Below are 10,425 nucleotides of genomic sequence, written 5' to 3' on the forward strand. Positions count from 1 at the left end.
TGATATCAAGGTGGTGGTGAAGCAGGCATCTGAGGGACCACTAAAAGGCATCCTGGTCTACACACACACACACACAGAGAGAGAGAGAGAGAGAGAGAGAGAGAGAGAGAGAGAGAGAGAGAGAGATACATAGATGCATACAGAAACATGTACACAGATACACAGAGAGACACATATAGATGCATACAGAGATGCACACAAAGACATACAGACACATACACAGATATAAAGAGAAACACATAGATGCATACAGAGATATTTCCACAAAATATATAGACGGACACACACAGAAACACACATAGATGAATACAGACACACAGACATACACACACGCACATAAATAAACAGAGTCAGACACATACATATATGCTTACACACACACACTAAAGCCACATTCACAGAGGCAGCAAGGAAGAGATGAATCTGAAGCTTAACTCCATAAAGAAATGCTTGACATACAGAGCTCACTTGTGTTTTCAGAACATTTATAGTGTTAGTGGCAAATCCATGGTTAGAAAGAAAACTGGAAGTTAGTTGTCTTAGATCCTCTGGGGTTCTCCCTTCCTGTGTTCTACCTCAAAGTGCACACACACACATACACAGATTCACACACTCTCACACACACAAACACAGACACAGATGCACATCCAGACACATACACAGACAAACAGAAAAACACACACAGATACCTGGGCCTCTGCTTCATCTTTTACCCTGAATAGGATAATAACACTTCTGTGCTGACTAGTTTTATATCAAGCTAGAGTTGTCGGGAAGAAGACCCTCAATTGAGAAAATGTGATGGGTTGTAGGTGAGCCTGTAGAACATGTTCATAATTAGTGATTGATGTGGGAAGGCCAGCCCATTGTGGATAGCAGCCACCCTGGGTTCTATGAGAAAGCAGGCTGAGCAAGCCACAGTGAGCAAACCAGTAAACAACACTCCTCCATGGCCTCTGCATCAGCGCCTGCTCTGTTTGAATTCTTGCCTTGGCTTCCTTCAATGGACTGTGATTCAGGAACTGTAAGCCAAATAAATCCCCTCCTCCCCAAGTTGCTGTGGTCATGGTGCTTCATGACCAAATAGTGCCAGCTTCATGACAGCAATGGTGACTTTAACTAAGACAGCTTTCCCTGCATCCTGATCATTTGGGATGGTTCTAGCAGGACAATTTGAGTTACCAAAACCAGGTGCCACTTCTTCAAGGCATCTCATCCTGTTTAGAGGTGATCCTGGCCTCTCCTTACTTGTCTTAATCAGGGTTTGTGTTCCTTCACAAACATCATGACCAAGAAGCAAGTTGGGGAGGAAAGGGTTTATTCAGCTTACGCTTCCACATTGCTGTTCATCACCAAAGGAAGTCAGGACTGGAACTCAAGCAGGTCAGAAAGCAGGAGCTGATGCAGAGGCCATGGAGGGATGTTACTTACTGGCTTGCTTCCCCTGCCTTGCTCAGCTTGCTTTCTTATAGAGCCCAAGACTCCCAGCCTAGGGATGGCACCACCCACAAGGGGCCCTCCCTGCTTGATCACTAACTGAGAAAATGTCTTACAGCTGAATCTCATGGAGGCATTTCCTCAAAGGAGGCTCCTTTCCCTGTAATAACTTCATCTTGTGTCAAGTTGACACAAAAAAACAGCCAGTACAACTGACCCTTTGTCAACTTGATACACAAACACGTCACTATTAAGTCTCAACCCTTGCTTTCTTATTCATCCCCAAGATCTAAATAACTTTAAAAGTTCCACAGTCTTTACAAATTCTTACATATTAAAATTTTAATCCCTTTAAAATCTCCAATCCCTTGAAATTCAAAGTCTTTTTACAGTTCAAAGTCTCTTAACTGTGGGTTCCACTAAAATACTTTCTTCAAGAGGGAAAAATATCAGGGCACAGTCACAATCAAAATTAAACTCTAACCATCCAGTGTCTGGGATCCATTCACGATCTTCTGGGCTCCTCCAAGGGCTTGGGTCACCTCTCCAGCTCTGCCCTTCGTAGTACACAGCTTGTCTTCTAGGCTCCAGCTGCCTGTACTCCACTGCCACTGCTGTTCTTGGTGGTCATCACATGGTACTGGCATCTCCAAAACACTGCTGTCTTCTGCAACTGGACTGCGCTTTCACAAATAGCCTCTCATAGGCTCTTTTCATGGTGCTAAGCTTCAGCTTCTCTGCATGACCCCTTCAGTCCTGGGCCTTCAGCTGCCACTGAGTCTGCACCTTCACCAATGGCCTCTTCTGGTCTCTCACAGTGCCAAGCATCAGCTGCTACCCCTTTATGTTTCAAAACTAGTATCACCTGGGTGACTCATATTACCAAGTCTGGCTGCCTCTGGAACACAGCTTTTCTGTTCTCTCAGGAAACAATTCCCAGAAGATTTCACCTTAACAATGCTCGTCTTTCTTAATCACTGCTAATTTCTTAGCTCCAGTTAACCAGCCTTAATCATCCCAGTAATGCAAAAGAACTACTTTAGTAGTTCTGGTATCTTGTTAATCACAGCTGATTCTTCAACTCCAGCTAACGAAAACCACAGAATCTTCACAATCAAAATAGCAATGTCCCTGATAAGAGTCTTTAATCTTCCTTCTGAAATTTCATAAAAGCCAGGCCTCCATCATTTACACTGTTCTCAACATTATCTTCCAAGCTCCTACAGAACATCCCCCAGAACTCTTAACATTCAGTGGTTCTTCTAGCCCAGCATTCTAAAGTCATTCCACAGTTCTCCCCAAAACATGGTCAGGTTGTCACAGGAATACCCTACTATGCTGGTACCAATTTGTCTTAGTCAGGGTTTCTATTCCTGCACAAACATCATGATCAAGAAGCAAGTTAGGGAGGAAAGGGTTTATTCAGCTTATACTTCCACATTCATCACCAAAGGAAGTCAGGATTGGAACTCAAGCAGATCAGAAAGCAGGAGCTGATGCAGAGGCCATGGAGGGATGTTACTTACTGGCTTGCTTCCCCTGCCTTGCTCAGCTTGCTTTCTTATAGAACCCGGGACTACTAGTCCAGGGATGACACCACCCACCATGGGTTGCCCCCCCCCTTCATCATTAATTGAGAAAATGCCTTACAGCTGGATCTCATGGGGGCATTTCCTCAAGGGAGGCTCCTGTCTCTGAGATAATTCCAGCTTGTGTCAAGTTGACATACATAACCAGCCAGTACACTACTAGTCAGCAGGGCTAGTGTCCCAGCAGGGTGCATGAAGGGTGTGCCCAGACACAGCTCACAGAGTAGGAGCTACAGAGAGACAGCTCACAGAGGCTGGGGCTACAGAGAGACAAAGGGTTGTGTTTTGTTCACAGTGAGCCAAGGATTCCATTTCAGCCCATCTTTCCTCCTTAAAAGGCAAAGCTTTGAAAGAAAGAAAGAAAGAAAGAAAGAAAGAAAGAAAGAAAGAAAGAAAGAAAGAAAAACTGACTATGATACATGTATGGTGCCTAACTGCCATTAGCTTGGGATTTGGTGTTAGTGAGTGGTGAAGACAGGAGGGGCCTCTATGGATAACATATTTATAATTCAGTAGGAGAGAAATGAACTATGAGTTAGCATGTACAGCTTTTCTGTGAGGTTTCCAATATGTGTTTCCTTCCAGGTTACAGTAAAAAGTAAGCAGAGGCAAGCTGCTTCTAGAAGATATCATACACCTTTTCTCATACAGCAGGGATGCTACAACATAAGAGAACAGAGAATGGGCATGCCTGTGCCAACAGAACAAAGGTGAGGAATGGGCAGGTGCCCAGAGGAAACTGCAACTCCTGCCTAAGCAGAGGACCGGAGGGTAAGCTAGAGGTGAAAATGGACCGATAAGTCCATGTAAAACCAGCCCCGATCTAGAATGCAAATCTCACGATTCTGACTTGAGCCAATATATCAAAGGTTGGAGTGTGGCCAGTGCCAGTCAGACCCACTGGTGACCTTCTCCTTTCTTTTAACATGAAGCCAACTTAGGACCATTTTGGAAATGTTACACAACAGTCTACATCCCATCCCCCTTCTCTCCTTTTTATTAAGCTTTTAATCAATTATTTGAGAGTTTTAAATTTCATGCAATGTGTTCGATCCTGTCCAGCTACTCGATGCTTCTCAGTCCCACCCCCACTGACCTACATGCCCAACACTGTGTTCTTTTTCTCTCACACCCTCCAAGGCCAATTTGTGCTGCCCCAATACTCTTCCGTGTGTAGTCTTTCACTGTAGCACTGTCAACTTACAAGAGGCTGCTCGCAGAGAAAACTCCTATTTCCCCAGCACCTAATAACTGTCATTTGCTCCATGGCAAGGGGCAGGACTGTATGACCGAAGCCCCTCTCCATGATGGCATTCAGGGTGTCGTGAGCTTGCACAGGTTTTGTGCATGCTGTCGTAAGCACTGTGAGTTCATGTACAGCTGCCCTGCTGTGTCCACGAGATCTTTTCTCTTAGTCGTCTGCGGCTTCTGGCTATTACAGTCTTTCCACCCCTTCTTCCACAATGATGGCGAGGTTGGAGATATGTGTTCTCTTTAGGGCTTAGAATCCTGTAGTCTTTTGTTCTCTGAACCTTGGCCAGTTGTGGGTTTCTGGGTTAATCACTATCTACTTCAGATACAAGTTTCTCCAGTGATAGTTGGTTGCTGTACTGATTAGTGAGTATAAAGATAAGTCATTGTGATGAGTCAATTTAATAGTATACCCACTGAACAGTAAAATTATAGTAGATTTTCCCCTAGGGCTTATGGCCTGTCTATCCATAGGTTCTTGGTTCAATATTGGTGCCAGGTATGGGTTTCATATGGTGGAGTGAGACTTAAACCCAATTAGAAAGTGGTTGGGTACTCTCATTATGTCCCTGTCACTATTGCATTTCCTGCCAGGACGTTTGTTCTTGTAGCTAGCTTGCAGAGTTCTCAGCTGGGTCTAATTGATTTTTACTTTTCTTCTTTAGTAATACTCATCCGTTAGTTAAGGATCCCTTAGAATGAAGGCATGGAGTTTGAGAAGTGCTGATGTAGCATACGGGACGGTGGCTGTGGTAAATATACGAAAAGTGCCTCAAAGACATCCCTGTCATAATTTCTGCAATGCTGACGTTATCTCCTTTGGACACAGACCCACTAAGTGAACCTGTTTCAGTTTTATGAGTCTGCCAGTTAGCTTTGACTGTCAACTTCACATTACCTGAGAGATCTCACTTGAGGGTGTGTCTGTGAGGGCTTGTCTTGTCAATTGACATAGGACGTCTCAGCCCACTGTTAGCCAGACCATTCCCTAGGCAGGTCGTCCTGGGCTGCATAAGAAAGCTAGTTAAGCCGGGCAGTGGTGTCGCACGCCTTTAATCCCAGCACTTGGGAGGCAGAGGCAGGCGGATTTCTGAGTTCGAGGCCAGCCTGGTCTACAGAGTGAGTTCCAGGATAGCCAGGGCTACACAGAGAAACCCTGTCTTGAAAAAAACAAAAACAAAAACAAAAACAAAAAACAAAAAAAAAAAAAAAAAAAAAAAAAAAAAAAAAAAAAAAAGGAAGCTAGTTAAGCATGAGAGTGAGCCAGCAGGGATTATTCCTGCATAGTTTCTGGTGTACTACTTCCTTGGCTGTGAGTTCCCCCATTCAGAGGTAATGCTACCTAGAGTAGCTATCAGTCTTGCCATTATACTTGGGCTTTGATTTCTGGCCCTGATTTCTCCCGGAGATAGACTGTGACCTGAAAGTGACAGATGAGACAGACCCTTTTCTCCCTTTACTTACCCTTGGTTAGCGTTTTCTCCCAGTGACAGAGTGTAACCAGAACCGTAAAGAGCTTGCATTCTGCCCTTCCTTGTGCTGTACTAACTTACTAGTCCATCAGCTGCTCATCTTGAATTCCTTTCTCCCCACCTCCTCTTGCATTTGATGGTGGGGTTAATTGATTTTAAAAACATTGTCTCACTAGAGAGCCCAGGCTGGCCTTGAACTTGTGAACCTCCCATCTTAGCCTCCTAAATTGAGGATTACAGATAAATGACCCTGATTTATACAGATAAATGAGTCTGAAGACAGCCTTTCAAACTGATGAGATAGTATCTCACTGCATTTCTGCAATGAGTAGTCATAGTGAGAAAAATTTATATACTTTAGGCCATTTTTATTTCTTCTTTTGTTACAGGGTTTATTTGTTTGTTTGTTTTTAAGTGTGCATAGGTGTGTATGTCTGTGTGAGGGTGTCAGGTCTTCTGGAAATGGATGCAGTTACAGAGAGTTGTGAGCTTCCATGTGGGTTCTGGGAATTGAACTGGGCCCTCTGGAAGAGCAGACAGCTCTTAACCACTGAGCCATCTCTCCAGCCCCTTGATTTCCTCTTTTAAACATTGTGGATCAGTTGCTTATTTTCGACATTTTTTTTGAATGCTGTGCATTTTAAGTATATTAATGCCCTGTCAAGTGAATAGTCTGCAACCATTTTCTCCTGATGTGCAGATTACGCCATCACTCCTATTTTCTGGGCCATGGAGAGCTTTTTGGTTTCATTTAATATTGTCATTTTTATGCTTTTGTTTCCTGGGCTATTTCAGGCTCAGTACTAGAAGTCACTGTCTCTAAGAATATCTTGAAGAATCTCCCTAGCACTCCCTTCTAGTAATTCAGAGTTTGAATCCTTACTTCTGGGCTAAATTTTGCAAGGATAAGAGACAAGGGTTAGGTTTTTGTCTTCTGCAGGTGCGTGTCCAATTTTCTCAGCCCTGTTTGCAGAAGGGGCTTCTCCAGTGCAGGCATTGGTCATCTTTGCTGTGAATCAGCTGTGGAGGCTTGTTTCTAGAATCAACATGCTGTTCAACTCTTTGTATATCTGTCTTTACTCCAATATAAAGCTGGTTTTTGTGACTCTGGATCTGTGGTATGTTTCAAGATTGGAGTTGTGAGAGATCCATCTTTTCTCTGTCCAGATTGCTTTGGTGGTTTGGGATTTGAGGGTGGTAGTGGGGTTTCTGTATGATTTTCATATAGTTTTATATAGTTCTGTGAAGAATGGCATTGGGACTCTTGTGGGGATTGTGTGATCTACAGAGTGCTTTGGGAAATGTGGACATTTTGACAACATTAAATCTACTACGCCATGAATGCAGGAGGTTTCTCTATCTTTTTGTGTCTTTCAACTTCTATTTGCCGATTTGTTTTAGTTTTAATTATGTGCATTGTGTCTGTGGCTATGGATATCCACAGAGGACGAGGCTGCTGATCCCCTGGAGCTGGAGTTACAGGCAGTTTTGGGCCAGCTGACCTATGTGCCGGATGTTGGCCTCAGGTCCTCTGCAAGAGTAATAGGTGCTCTTAGCTGCTGAGCCAGCTCTCCAGATCATAGGCCATTTAAAAAATGATTTGGAGGCTTCCCTTTGTTGCTCCCTAAGAGGTTTGAGTACCCAACTCAGGCTTTATTCATCTGTTGATACAACGATTGCTGCACAGATAAAGACATTCTTTTCCTCAAGATCACAGTAGTTTGTGTTCTCTACAACCTGTCACCACCAACCCATCCTTGGATTTTTTAATTATTTTGTTTTATTTTTTTGGTCACACACACACACACACACACACACACACACACAAAAGAGAGAGAGAGAGAAAGAGAGAGAGAGAGAGAGAGAGAGAGAGAGAGAGAGAGAGAGAGAGAGAGAGAGAGGTGGAGTGTCTTCCTTGAGCACTGGCTGACCCTGCACTCACTAGTTCAGATTACCTAGCTACCCAGCTTGCTCTAGGGAGCCTCTGTCTCCTGAAAGCCAGGACTGCAGGCAGACTGCTATGCTTAGTTAACAACTAGGTTCAGGATCTGAACTCTGGTCCTTGTCCTTGTGGGGCAAGCCCTTTACCTGCTGAGCCATCTCCCCAGCCCAAGATACTTAATTTTGACACAATTTAAATCTCTGACCTCCAGGGAATCTTTGGTTTCAAAGAGGAGGTTGGGGGAAACCACTGTATACTATCAAAGGAAGTCTCTTTATGGTAAATCCATCAGTTTTTTTTTTTTTTTTTCCATGCCAACTCCAATCAGGCAATTTTGTTTTGTTCCAGGGTGGGAAGAGGGAAGCAGCTGCTGTTCCCAATGAAGACTTCATTTTAAGGCTAGTCATGTTATGGGGGGAACAGGAGATCAACATCACCAGGAAGAATGGAAATTCCACATAGACAACCACCTCCTTGAAGGCGGTTTCCCCAATTCTTAGTTATTACGTGGCAGAAAAACACTAAATCGAGTTTTAGCTGTTTTTTTTTTGGTTTTTCGAGACAGGGTTTCTCTGTGTAGTCCTGGCTGTCCTGGAACTCACTCTGTAGACCAGGCTGGCCTCGAACTCAGAAATCCACTGCCTCTGCCTCCCAAGTGCTGTCATTTTTTTTAAACCTTGTTTTATTCTAGTTAATTTTTCTGTTGTTGTGAGGAACATGACCAAAAGCATGATGAGTGAGAGTTGCTTTTATCAAGGGAAGCCTAGGCAGGAACTCAAGGCAGGAGCTTGAAGCAGAAACCAAGGAAGAAAGCTGCTGACTGCCTCAGGATGGCACTGCCCACAATGGGCTGGAGCGTCTACATCAGTCAGTAGTCAAGAAAATGTCTGAAAGTACAGTGGAGCCTTTTGTTCTGCCTAGCTGATGTCCACCCTGGCCAGTGCCTGGAGACGGGCTGTTAATGCTGTTGGTCATCTCCGAGGTAAGACTTACACTGCCTGGCTGCCTCCAAGCAGGCTGCCTGTGGGGAGTCTGTCCACTGTGTGGGGTGAGGGTCTGGCTGACAGGACCAGGCCCCTTCCCCAGGACTCACTACAACTGACCTTCACTTGATGATCTCCCCAGCCCAGGATTGCCAGGCTTTCCCATTAAAAAAAAAAAAAAATGGTTATATAAAGTCTTCCAATTCTAAATTGCTAGTTTAGATTTCAAAGAGAAAATCTTCCTAATTGAGCTAAGAAACCAGGGACATGTCTAGACTGTCCCTGGTCCTCCTTTGCAACTCTGCGGAACATGGCCATTGCAAGGGGAACTCTTGTGAACAGATGGTAGCAGCCATGGGAACTAGAGAGAAACATTTGAAGAACAAGACGTGGAGTTCAGTGCAAAGATAGAAGAGTGACGTTAATCGTGGTGAACACACGGGTCTTCGTGGTCTGTGTAGTTCCGGCAGTAGTAACCATGTCTTGTATTCAGTTCTCCAGGTCTGTAATTCTGCAGGCTTAGTTTAATCCAGGTAGCTCTTCTTAATTTGTGGTTTGAAAGACTAGACTACACGCTCATGACTTAAATGTTCCAAGAACTCTGTGTATAACTGTGGTTTTGAACCTTTAAGTGCACACACACACACACAGAGAGAGAGAGAGAGAGAGAGAGAGAGAGAGAGAGAGAGAGAGATAACAATAATAGTAAAAGAAAAAGAAACTACGGAATTGAGAGGTAAGGGGAAGCGGAGGGTAATGGGGAGGTGCTGAAGAAAGGAAACGGAAAGCGGTTTAATTCTTTTTCAATTAGAAACATAAGTTAAGAGGTAGACTTAATTAGGTCTTAATAAAGGTCTATGGATTAATTCTTCTTTAACGTTTTATTGATTCTTTGTGAATTTCACGTCATGCACCCCAATCCCGTCACATTCCTGTCATGTCTGCCCTCTGCCCTTGCAACCTCCCCCACAAAAGAAAAAAAAAAATCTTGTTGTGTCACACAGTAAACCCTTTTGTCCACACGTCTTTACTTGCAAATGTTCATTGCAATGAGTCACTGGTCTGTCTCCAGGCCCCTGGCTTCTCGTACATTGTCAACACTGGTCCTCACCTGGACTCTTATAGCCTGCTGTTGCCTGTGTCGTGGAGATGCTGCAGCTCTGCATCTTCGTGTTCTCTAACAGTTCATAGATGGAGTAGATGTTGGAGTATACCGACTCATAGCCTGGGTGGTAGCTAAGCTAGTCGGCCAGCAAGGTGTGGGCTGCTCTATGCAACCCTTGGATATCAACATGGTCCCAGGCAGCAGCCCAGACCAGGGACATCAGCATGGCCTTTGGTGGTTATATGGGCCATGGACCTCGATGCAGACCCCTTCAAGGCTCTCAGTGGCAACATGGGACTTCACCAAGGCCTCAGGTGGCATCGCAGTCTACTCGCATCAGGCTGTTCCTCTGCACCCTTGAGTCTCTAGTTCTGCCCCTCTTCACAATGCTCACACCACTCTGCTTCTCTTTCTCTCCCACTTCTCCACACCACACTTGTACATCATAGTGGCTCACACATGGGAAGAGCACTCCCAATTGGTTATTCAATACCAAACGGTCAACCCTGAGTGACATTTTACAGACGGAGCAGGTTGTGAGGAGAGGTATATAACAATAATTAACAAAGCAAGGGGCTCATAAATTTGAAAGAGAGCAAGGATGGGTATATGGGAGGTGCTGAGAGGGGAAAGGGAAGGGAAAACG

Source organism: Arvicanthis niloticus, chromosome 7 (genome assembly GCF_011762505.2).
Source record: "Arvicanthis niloticus isolate mArvNil1 chromosome 7, mArvNil1.pat.X, whole genome shotgun sequence".
In the NCBI taxonomy this organism is placed as follows: Eukaryota; Metazoa; Chordata; class Mammalia; order Rodentia; family Muridae; genus Arvicanthis; species Arvicanthis niloticus.